Source organism: Muscardinus avellanarius (genome assembly GCF_963383645.1).
Source record: "Muscardinus avellanarius genome assembly, chromosome: 2".
NCBI lineage: Eukaryota > Metazoa > Chordata > Mammalia > Rodentia > Gliridae > Muscardinus > Muscardinus avellanarius.
In genome coordinates, this window is record NC_137787.1 from 1,688,991 (window position 1) to 1,697,706 (window position 8,716).

Here is an 8,716-nt window from a genome sequence, read left to right on the forward strand (position 1 = left end):
GGTTTGACATTTTAGCGTTTTCTTCCCTTTTTGTTCCTCTGTTTCACCTTTACTGCCTTCTTTTAGATTACTTGAACATTTTTAACATTCCATTGGGATTTGCCTAGAGTGCTTTGAGTATAATTCTCTGTGTAGTTTATACAGTGATTTCTCTAGATGTTAAAATATACATAAATGGCCAGGCGTGGTGGTGCACGCTTGTAATCCCAGCACCTGGGAGGCTGAGACAGGAGGATCGCACAGGTTCAAAGCCAGCCTCAGCTACTTAGTGAGGCTCTCAGCAACTTAGTGAGACCTTGTTTCCAAATAAAATATAAAATAGGTCTGGGAGTATAGCCCGGAGGTAGAAGGCCCCTGGGTTCCACCCCTAGTACCACCAAAATAAATAAATAAATAAAATATACATAAGTGTAGCAGGACACAATCTACTGGTATAAATGATTTTCATTATAGCCGGGCGTGGTGGTGCACGCTTGTAATCCCCGCGCTTGGGAGGCAGAGACAGGAGTCAGCTGCGCTGGTGTAAGAGACCCTGTTTCCAAAAATAAAAAAGTATAAAATAGGTCTGGGAGTGTAGCCCGGAGGTAAAAGGGCTTCCAGGAACCCTAGTACCACCAAAAAAAAAAAAAAAAAAAAAAAAAGGTTTTCATTATTAGTACAGTGCAGACACCTTTTTTATTTTGTTTTCTTTACCTTCCACACATTTCACATAATATTATCTTATGTTTATCTATATTGAGCACTACATCAAAGAAGAAGTTTTGCCTAAACCATAAAAATAATTTAAAAGTGTATGAGTAGAAAGGTGTGTCCCACTGTGTTTATTCTGTGTTCTCGCTTCCTCTCTGAACGCTCGTCCCTTCCCTGTGCTCGGGGGTTTCTGTAGAGACACCTTAAGGGCGAGCCTGCTGGTGACCAACCCCTTATATGCTTCCTCTAAGAATCCCTTTATTTGTGCTTCATTCTCAAAAGGTATTTTCACTGGACATAGAATTTGGAACTAACAGATCTCTTTGGGAAATGTGGCAAATTTTCTGCCTTCACATTGTCAGGTGAGAAATCTACTGATTTACAGTATTGTTCCTCCCTTGGTAGTGTCTAATTTCACCAATAAGACTTCGAGTAATTAACTCAAATATTAAAAAGAGATATATTACCGATTTGGCAAAGCACGTGTACAGTTATAAAGGAGGCTTCTGTGCCGCTTGCACTGGCCATGTCCTTCCTTTAGCTTCAGAACTGTTTCTCCCAGAAGCCGAGGGAGCTGGATATTGACCTCCAGGGAAGTTCCAGAGACTCAACTACTCTTGGCAAATGTGAACGCTATTTAGGGACGTCTTGTCTCAGTTTGAGCTGAGGAGACACTGCTCAGAATAGCTGCAGCTCCGACCTCGACGTGGAGCTGTGCGCTGAAGCCTTTGGGTTTCTTGCACACTATGGTCCAGGGATGGGAACTGCAGCCTCTCTGTCCCAGCCCAGGCCCTGGCTGAGCCATGGCTGCCATGGCAGCCGGCAGCTGAGTGACAAGGGCCTGTTCACCGTCCAGCCCACCTCAGGAATGAACAGGCGCTCAGAGAGGAGCAGTGCCCTTCCCAGCACGTGGCTGGATCTTCTCTGGCATCAGGTGGGCATGACTGTCCTCAGAGACCATGGTTTTAATTGTCCCCTCCCTGCCCCCTTGGTGAGGGAGGGGTTTCTGTCCTAGGGCCGGGGGTGGAGAATACAGGAGCCCTGGCACTGGGCAGAGGGAAGAGACTGCAGTTTACTGGTCACATGCACCTGGCCCGGGAGAGATTTGCAGGCCATGCGGGGCTGCGCACGGTAACCTGCAACAGGTGAACAGTGGGGCCGAGGGAGGGGAGGGCTGCGCACGGTAACCTGCAACAGGCGAACAGTGGGGCCGAGGGAGGGGAGGGCTGCGCACGGTAACCTGCAACAGGCGAACAGTGGGGCCGAGGGAGGGGAGGGCTGCGCACGGTAACCTGCAACAGGCGAACGGTGGGGCCGAGGGAGGGGAGGGCTGCGCACAGTAACCTGCAACAGGCGAACAGTGGGGCCGAGGGAGGGGAGGGCTGCGCACGGTAACCTGCAACAGGCGAACAGTGGGGCCGAGGGAGGGGAGGGCTGCGCACGGTAACCTGCAACAGGCGAACAGTGGGGCCGAGGGAGGGGAGGGCTGCGCACGGTAACCTGCAACAGGCGAACGGTGGGGCCGAGGGAGGGGAGGGCTGCGCACGGTAACCTGCAACAGGCGAACGGTGGGGCCGAGGGAGGGGAGGGCTGCGCACGCTATCCTGCAACAGGTGAATGGCGGGGCCAAGGGAGGGGCTTGCAAGATGATTTTGGGTGCCCCAGCTTCCACAGGAGGATGCAGTTGGCTTGTTCGAATAATTCTGCAGCTATTCAGGGAAAAGCAGGCATTGAGTCTGTTTGGCTCGGGGACCGTACCCATGTGGCAGTGTGGGCTGGCGTATGAAATGCCATGGCGGGGGCTTACACATCGCACACTTACCTCTCACAGTGTAGACAGAGGTGCCCACAGAGCTGGTTCTGGAATGCGAAAGCCATATTCCTCACTGCTTCCTGTGTGGCGCTGACCCTCCAGGAGGCCCCTCCGATGACCCACTGAGCCTCATCACCTCCCAACAGTCCTCGCTCCAAGTGCACCCCAGCAGGCAGTAGGGCTTCAGCTCAGGAATTCCGATGGACACGGTCCAGGCCTCAGCACCAGGAGCCGTGGCGAGAGGAGCTTGGGGTGAAGCCCTCCTGGTTTCGCCAGGGCACACAGGTATTGTGCCACAGCGTCCAGACGGGGAGGGAGGCCGGGCAGGAAGCCAGGTCTACCGGTCGCACTGTGATAGAGTCAGAACTCACCCCAGTGCCAACGCTCCCTCCACAGACAGCGCAGCACCCTCACGTGCTCATCACAGACCCACGCACGGGGAAGAGCAAAGTGCAGAGGCGCGAGGGGGATCCTAGAGCCGAGTCCAGTGGAAATCACTGTGGGTGTGTTAGGCTTCACTGAATTTAACACTTTGGAGACAGACCTTGCAGGGCATTTAAATTATTTGGACCACATTAAGAACTTAGTTAAAACCACCCAAACCCCAGGATCCAGAGGTGGCCACTGCCGATGTTCTCGTGAAATTGTGTGTGTGGGTCTTGAGACGGAACCTGCTCATTCATTAATTCCGTCGCATAGGCCAGTGATGTGTCAGGAGCTATCCTGTGTTCTGGAAGTGCAGTCAAAGCAAAACTGTGGAGCCACCCGGCCCTGCCCCAGACGGCCAACCTTCTGGAAGGAGCCTGCAGAGCAAGCCAGGGAAATAACTGAAAGTCCCAGAAGGACAGGAGGTGAAGTTAGCATGAAGTTAAGCTGTTCACACTCACCCTGCACAAATGTCAGCTCCACGTGGACCAAAGACCTGGAAATGAGACCGGAAATTTTGCAGTTCCTGGGGTCAAGACATAGGGCTGACTCTCCAACTCACAGGCGCAGGCAGAGTCTTTTCAGTAAGACGCCCCCAAAGCTCAGGAAATAAAGCCAAGAATCAATCAAAGGGTGGCATCAAATTAAAAAGCTCTATGTAGCAAAGGAAACCATCAAGGGTCTGAAGAGCCCACAGAATGGGTGACGACCCTCGACAGCTACTTCTCTGATAGAGGACTGATAGCTAGAATATATAAAGAACTCAAAAATCTTAAAAAAAACAAATAATCTAATTTTTTTAAATACAGGAAATTGGAGTGAATAGGCACTTCTCAAAAGAAAAATATACACGGCCAATAAAACTGTCCCCGGCTGGGAACACCCTGCAGGTGGCCCTTTTGGGAAGGTGGCAGCCTCTGCGTTCAGGGAGAGAGGGAGGCCCCGGGCACGTGCGTGCGTGGCGGGAAGGTGCTCCCGGAGCTGGACAGCCCTTCACAGCATGTCCAGAGGACCTGGGATGGGGGCCTCTCCTGCCCCAACTGTCTTGGCTCACATGTGGGCCGCCATTCCATCCCCAGCATTTTCTCATCCTGCTCCGAGGGGAGCCAATGGTGGTTCCTTCCAGAATCAGCCTGAGCCAGCAAATCCACGTCTTCCAGCTGGCCAGGTGGGCAGAGGCCGGTGTCAGCTCCCTGCGCTGCCCGGGACAAGGGCAGCCAGACCCTCTACTCCCAGCCCGGCTCCCGCCAGCCTCCAGAGGGCAGAATGCAAGGCCAGCTCTGCACAGAAAGCTGGGAGTGGAGCTCGGCCCAGCTCTGCGGAGCAGTGGGGAGAGGTGAGGGAGCCAGAACACTGGGCGCTGGAAAGGGAAGCTCTGCGCCTCATTCTGCCCCCTGAGCCAGGCAGCCGTGGCATCTGGCCTGCTGTGTGGGGGTGTCCCCCCAAAACTTCAGCGGCTGACACTGAAAGGTCAGGGCCCCGTCACACAATGGAATCGGCGTCAGGGGAGAACAGATGCCTGTGGTCAGCAGGCTTAGGTCGCCGTCTTGGGCCGCTCCAGCTGCATGATGTCTACCCTGCGCCATTTCAGTCAGCACCCTCAGGACCCACGGCTTTCATCTGGGCGTGGTGGTGCATGCCCGTCATCCCAGCATTGGGAGGCTGAGACAGGAGGACTGTGGGTTCAAAGCCAGCCTCAACAATTTAGTGAGGCCTTCAGCAACTTAGACACTGTTTCCAAATAAAAATATAAAAAATAGGTCTGGGAGTGTAGTCTGGAGGTAGAAGACCCTTGGGTTCCACCATCACCATTAACACACACACACACACACACACACACACACACACACACACAAGATTAAAGACTCCATGGCTTTCTGACTGATTCTGCTGTGAACACAGCAGGCGAGGGCCTGGAGGTCTCTGACCTGTAGACCCTGAGCCCCAGAGGATGGAGGACGCTGCTCCTCCGGGTTCCCTCACCACCTGGGTGAAGGCCTGCAACCTCCAGAGACGCAGGGGGCTCTGTCCACCACATGGTGGTGGAGGACGCCTCCTTCACTTAGGCCCCCATGCTGCTGGGCCTGCTGGCTAGGAGGTGGGCCCCACCGCGCGGGGCAAGATGAGGTCTGACAGGCACCCAGGCCCCTGGGCTGGGCAAGGTCCAGGTGTTTTTTTTTTTGTTTGTTTGTTTGTTTTTTGTTTTTTTTTTAAGTTGTACTGAGGTTCCTGGAAGCTCTTCTACCTCCGGGCTACACTCCCAGACCTATTTTTTATATTTTTATTTTGAAACAGGGTCTCTTCAGCTAGCGAGGCTGGCTTCGAACCTGTGCGATCCTCCTGTCTCCACTTCCCAACCGCGGGGATTATAAGAGTGTGCCACCACGCCTGGTGGAGAAAGGGTTTTTGCAGATGTAGTTAAAGGTTTAAAGATAAGAGCATCCTGGTTTAGGGTGGGTCCTAGATGCCCCGGCATCTAGATCAGATGTCTTTAGAGAGACTGGAGTGGAGAAGTGGACACAGGAGAGGGCCTTGTGATCACGGAGTCAGAGGTGGGCCAGGTGCCTGGAGCCCCCGCAGGCTGCAGGAGACAGGAGAAGCCTCCTCCAGCAACAGGTGAGCGCGGCCCTGCAGGTCCCTCCATTGCAGACCTTGGAGCTCCAGAACCCAGAGGATGCTTCTGCAGTCAGCCTTGCCATGGTGGCCTGCAAGGCTGAAGTGCCAGGACTGCAGTGGGGCCGCACTCAGTCCAGGGTGTGGCACGGGGCCCAGGCCCAGGCCCAGGCCTCCCGTGGCCCTGCTCAGAAGGAAGGGGACAGGCCGCCATTAAGGCAGGGTCAAAGAGGAGTGTCCAGGCCCAGGGTCCCCAGGGCTTCCCGGGCGGCTGTCACTGTCCTGGGGTGCATGCCATTTCCCCCCAAAGCCTGACTTCCTGAGATGGACCCTGCCTCTCTCCTACCCTCTGTCTAGCCTGCAGATCCATCATATCACGGAGGAACACCACACTCAGGACAGCCTGGGCTCTGGCTAGCAGACGTACCTGTCATCGAGGGTGCCCTGTGCAGCCCCCCTCTCTGCCCATCACCCGTCCTGGCGCTCTGCAGCCCCATGGCCCTCTGCAGTCCTGGTCTGCCCCAATTCCAGTGCCAGGCTCCTCCCCCAGCCCAGGAGCAGTCCATCTTCCCCCTCCTCCTGGGCCCAAAGCGAGTCTGTTTGGGCGGCCCAGTTAGGAACCAGCAGCTGCGGCCGACAAGGAGCCATCTGTGAGCAGGGATGCTGGGGAACGCTTGACAATGGCACGGAGATTGCGGAAGTGGGGACAAGGCAGATCCGGCCCAGGCTGCGGAGCCGCTCTGAGGATGCGCACAATAGGTCTGATTTACATTCTTTTCCTAATGAGATGCTTCTAGGCTGTCTCTCTTTTTAAACAGAGCGGTTTCAGCCCAATTTGTCTGATGTAACCCGGCCTTCTCTGGCCTCACAGAAACCCAGACCTTCCATCTGGAGCCGTGGTCCAGAAGCATCTAGAGGCTCTGTTGGAGGGCAGTGCCCGTGGGATGGCCACCACCACAGATTACCAGGCCACTGCACCCCTGGCCACCTCCTGGCAAGCTCGAAAGGTGCCCCTTGCCGGCGGCCACAGCTCAGCACGTGCCTGACAGAGCAGCCACGCTCCTGGGAGTCCCGCCCACCCTCTCAGGTAAACACCTGTGGTGTCTGAGGTCCTCTGGCACTCCAGGGCCGCTGGCCTGGCCCGGCTCGAGGCCCTCGAGAGCAGAACCACATGGCATGTGGGCTTGAGCGAGCCTCCGAGCTGGAGCTGGGAAACCCTGTGCTTGCGCCAAGTCTTGGCCCCATCAAGGCTCTAATAAAGAGCATATGCGGGTCCTCCCTCCCAGGGGGGAGGGCTGCTTTTCCAGGGACACGGACCTCCCACCCTCGTTCCTGGCCGCCCTTCCTGGGCTCTGCCTGGGCTCCTTTCCTTCCCCGCCACAGAACCAGGGATGGTGCAGATGACGATGTGCAGTGAGGGAAACTGAGTCAGCGCGGCCTCTTTCTCCCTGCGACCTAGCCCTCCGGGGTCTGGGGTCTGTGCCTCCCGAGGCGCGCACCCTGAGTTGAGGCCAGCAAGGCAAGGGAGGCAGACAGCATCCAGGTGCCATTGTCGGCCGAGGTCCCCCATCGGGCCCCTAGAGACGCAGCTGAACGCCCACAGCCCTGACTCGGGGTCGTGGGTGGGTCTTTCCTCGGTCACCAGGACACGCGGGGCAGGGTCTCTTCGCGGCTCTAAATTGTGTCTATTCTAAGGATTTTTCAACATCTGCATCAAATATGGGTACTCTTCAAAATATAGTAGATGCTTCTGAGACAATAACACGTGGTCGACCTTTCCCCTCTGGGTTATTAAGGTGACGCTGCATTGAGTCAAATACAGTCTGACCCAGGTCAGGACTGTTTCTCTCACTCGTGCACTATGCAAGTCTGTTCATTTTTTCTTTCACTTGAAGAAAAAAATAATAAATACATTTTCCCTTTTCCTTAGAGTCATGGGAAAATTAATTTATCAAAAATAATTTTAACGGTTACGTCCCATCAGCCCTTGCGCGCCCTCCCTTCTCTTTCTCGGCGCTGCCTACGGAGGTGGCCACCATCTCCCACTCGGCACAATGGCCGCCCTCAGACCTCTCGTGAAGCCTAAGATTGTGAAGAAGAGGACCAAGAAGTTCACCCGGCACCAGTCGGACCGATATGTCAAGATTAAGCGGAACTGGCGGAAACCCAGAGGTATTGACAACCGGGTGCGGAGATGATTCAAGGGCCAGATCCTGATGCCCAACATCGGGTACGGGAGCAACAAGAAGACCAAGCACATGCTGCCCAGCGGCTTCCGGAAGTTCCTGGTCCACAACGTCAAGGAGCTGGAGGTGCTCCTGATGTGCAACAAGTCTTACTGTGCCGAGATTGCCCACGACGTCTCCTCTAAGAACCGCAAAGCCATCGTGGAAAGAGCAGCCCAGCTGGCCATCAGAGTCACCAGCCCCAACGCCAGGCTGCGCAGCGAGGAAAACGAGTAGACGCTGCAAGCGTGCTTTCGCACATGTGCTTAAATAAAGCTACAAAAACTTTTTCAGTTAAAAAAAAATAATTTTAGTGCTAGAAATTTCAACAGGAATAGGATTTCTTTTGATTTTGTTATTAAGTAGAAACTAGAATAATTAGCCACTTAAATATCTGTATTTACATTTCCACTCAAGGACGTGAAAATGCGTCTTGCGTGCTGGGAACATCTCCAGGTTGCTGTAAGCGATGAAGGAAAGGGTGGAAGGCTGAGGAGAGTGATTGGCTGCGCGAGTCCCGCGTGGAGCACGGGGTCCAGGCGTCTTCTGTAACTGCTCTGTAATTTGTCGCAATTGATAATTCAGTGTTGAAAATAGGATCCTTTCAAACAGATATTTTCTTTTAATTTACGAAGGATTCTATTTATACATACATTTATATGTATATAAATATATTTGGTTTTGCTTCTTTCCAATACAAAACCTTTTCCTAAAAATTTACAAAAGTAGGGAAAATAAAATGCTTAACATTTCACTCAGATTCAAAACCCTTTGGAGCAGCGGGGAGGGTGGTGTACAGCTCAGCAGTAGAGCGCTTGCCCAGGGTTCAATGCCCTACACAAAAAATAAGATAAAATACACGTTTAAACATGTTGCCAGTCTTGTTCCACCGACTCCCCAGTCCCCTTTGTTTAAAGTATCTTGAGCCCTAAACATCTTGCCCTGGGCC

The 8,716-nt window shown here is 53.9% G+C and overlaps 1 pseudogene across 1 annotated transcript; it reads left to right on the forward strand.

Moving 5' to 3' along the window:
- The first annotated feature begins 7,587 nt into the window (after positions 1-7,587).
- Positions 7,588-8,004, forward strand: LOC308259255 (large ribosomal subunit protein eL32-like; annotated as a pseudogene). The gene has a single exon. The product of its transcript is annotated as a large ribosomal subunit protein eL32-like (transcript).
- The last annotated feature ends 712 nt before the right edge of the window (positions 8,005-8,716 follow it).